Raw genomic sequence first — 3498 nt, forward strand, 5'->3', positions numbered from 1 at the left:
CTCATGATTTGTCATTTGCACTCCCCATTTAATCATAAATAAATAATAAAATAAAAAAATGTATATATATATACAAATAAAAAATAAAAGTTTTTGTTCTTGCTCTCACGGTGACCCTTGCGCTTCCCATGCACTCTTTCATTCATTGTTGCCTTAGCCATGTGTTTTTTTTTTCCAACCACTTTCAAATATCTCTATTCTATGTATTTTGTCCCGTCTATTTTTTTTTCACATAACCAGTGTATTCCACACTTCTTATAATTGCAGTGCAGTTTTTCAAAGTATCTTCTATAATATTGTTGCCCTAGTCATCACATTTTCATTTTCACTCCATTATCAATCTTTTATTAATTCAATTGGACCCCTCCACCATCCTCGGGTCTGAGTTTGGTTGAGGTTGAATCCACTTTTATTCTTTCTCTTTTCTAACTTAGTCTAAGTCTAAAAATTCTAGGGGGGAGGGGATTAGTGTATACGTACTACATTCTGTTCGCACAAAATATATGGTTTGATAATCGTTCAACAAAATACAATAACTAAATATAAAAAAATACACCTCTCTGTATAAAGTCTCACTCTCGGTCTAGCTCTCGGTCTCTTTACTGTTCTGTTTTGCTCTTGCTCTCTATCTTGCCCTAGCTCTCGCTCTCGCTTTCTTTCTTGCTCTTCGTAAAGCTTCCTCACTATGTAAGTGTCTGCTCTCGCTCTGAACCCTAAAGCATTGTTGTCGTCCTTCTCAGTAAAATGCTCAGTATATCAATGAGTTATGAAGAACAATGAAGAACTTAATCTGAAACCAGACAATAATAGTAATTACTCAAGATAACGGAAATCGAACCCATGAGAACTCGTAAGATGTTTATTGAAAATAAATGACAGTATTTATTGTAGATAATGGAAATCGAACACATGAATAATGGGAAAATACTATGAAAATCAAATAGGCACGGCGAAACAAACGTACATCTGGAAAACGAGAGAAGACAATGGTACACCGAGAAATCGGGGGATATGGATATGAGACAAAAAGAGAGAAGACGAGGAAGAAGTCAACAAAAATTCAAATGAAAAAACAAGAGGGAAACTATTAGTTTTACCCACGTTAGTGGAGGGGCAGAGAGAGTAATTTGGCAAGGAGGGTGATGTCAGCAAGTGGTTAGAAAACCTAAGTTTTCAAGATATGGATATATATCAAAGTGGGCCTGAGAAAATGGTTAATCAACGAAAAAACCCCTTAATAGCCCTTTTACCAAGACAGTATTGTTTTTTACTAACTTTTTTTCGAAACCTATGTTTTCTAATCTTTGCTGACATCACCCTGGATACCAAATTACTTTCACTACCCCTTCACTCATTTTTTAGATTTTTCTCTCTTATTCTCTGTGTTTATCTCCTTCTTTCTTTTTCCATAATATTTTTCCCTCTCTCTTTTTCCAGATTTTTTTTCCTCTCATTTTCCATTAACATATTCTTTCTTTGTTTTCTCTTCCTTCTTTTCTTCTTTTTTTTCATTCTTTTCTTTTTATCTTTTCTGCAATACTATGGGTATTTTTCTCTCATTCTCTCTAAAATTTTCTTTGAGTTTCTTTTTTCCTTTTTATTTTTTTTTTTACCAGCAACCACCATAATTTCGGTGACATTCAATTGTCACCGATGCGTGCATCAAAGTCGACGAGAGAGAAGGGAGAAGAGAGCAGAGAGAAGAGAGAGAGGGACAAAGCAAGAGGAAGAGAGCGAGAGAGAGCGAGAGGAAAAGAACGAGAGGGAGCGAGAGAGAGCGAGAGGAAGGGAACGAGAGGAGCGAGAGGAAAAGAACGAGAGGGAGCGAGAGGGAGCGAGAGAGAGCGAGAGGAGCGAGAGGAAGAGAACGAGAGGGATAGAGAGAGGAAGAGAACGAGAGAGAGATCGAGAGATTTATTTCCTATTTTAAGTGATTAGTTCAAATAATTAAGGAAAAGAAAAAAATCTTAAACAAAATTAGATTAAATTTCAAATTTGAATACGAATAAGGAGATTGATGAGAGATTGAAATTATGTTTTCTTAATTCCAATTTTCGAATTTTTAATTAAAAAAATTTTTAATCTCTAAATGATTGGTTAATAACTTTGAATTTGAATTTTACCAATTGATTTATTTACTTAGTTCTATTCATTTAATCTTGTCTATAATTTCATTTAAATGAATCAAGTGTTATTTGTTATGGGTGAACCCCGAGCAGGATACGCGTCCGCTCCTTTACAGGCCGATGACCACTGACCGTCACCTTTCAAAGGCAGGCATTGCCGAGCAAGACACATGTCCGCTTTAGGGGGAACGGGAGACCACATGTAGTTACGCCCCATACAAAGTTGTAGCTAAAAACAGATGTTGTCGGTATAACGGGCACATTCTACAATCGCGAGCGACATGCCCAGAGCCACTTTGCACCTGCTGGAAGCGCATTCCCTTCTGACCAAACGTACAACACTTGGCGTCCCCATTTTGTATCATATCTAAGGGATTCTTGGGTTCGGGCCGAAGAAGCAATGTCACTAGATCATTATCAAATCGACTGAAATCTTTTTCTGTCCGTGAGGATCCTAACATAATTATGAATTGCTTTAAAAAGTTGATTCAAAACGCTGCCACCTCTAACTGTCATCCTTTCTAGTCGGCCTAAAAGGCTATAAAAGGAGGGACCTTCATCTTCACCAAGTAAGTGAAAAACCTGTCACTAATACCTTTGGTGTCTTATTCCTATTTCCATTCCAATTACTGACTTGATCGTCAGAGTGTTTTGGATAGGACACCGCACCGGCGTCGAATATTTTGGTTTCAGATCCATTGGGTTTCAAGCCGAACTGCTCGTCCGTGTACCACGTGGCCCTCTACCGAAATTCGCCGTCAACATTATTATTATTACTATTATTATTTAGATAAACAACATTTTATTTCAAAATATTAGAAGTTATTCACTTTATAAATGGATAAACATTCCTTCAAAATTAATTCAATAATTTAAGAATTTTATTCATTTTATAAATAGATTTTTAAGAAATTAAATTATTTGACCAAATAAATTTGGTTATTGAAATTTAATCCAAATCTGTTTAAATTTTTTTTCTTTTCCTTAATTATTTGAACTAGTTACTTAAAATAGGAAATAAATCTCTCGATCTCTCCCCCCCTCTGGTTCTCTTCCTCTTCATCTCTCTCTACCTCTTGTTCTCTTCCTCTTGCTCCCTCTCTCCCCCTCTGGTTCCCTCTCTCCCTCCTTCCCTCTCTCTCCTCTCTCTTCTCACCTCTCTTCTCTCTTCTCTCTTCTCTCTTCTTATTTCGATAGATTATCTCCTTCCCTATTCCTTTCCTAAGCCTTCTTCTCCAGCAAATGACCTCTCTCATCGGTTTTGATGCACGCGTCGACGACTACTGAATGTCACCGGAATTATGGAGGCTGCTGCTTACAAAAAAAATATACTCATAGTGTTATAGAAGACAGAAAAAGAGAAGAATGAAAA

Source organism: Momordica charantia, assembly GCF_013281855.1.
Source record: "Momordica charantia cultivar OHB3-1 chromosome 6 unlocalized genomic scaffold, Mcharantia_2.0 BLBB01000006.1, whole genome shotgun sequence".
Classification (NCBI taxonomy): Eukaryota; Viridiplantae; Streptophyta; class Magnoliopsida; order Cucurbitales; family Cucurbitaceae; genus Momordica; species Momordica charantia.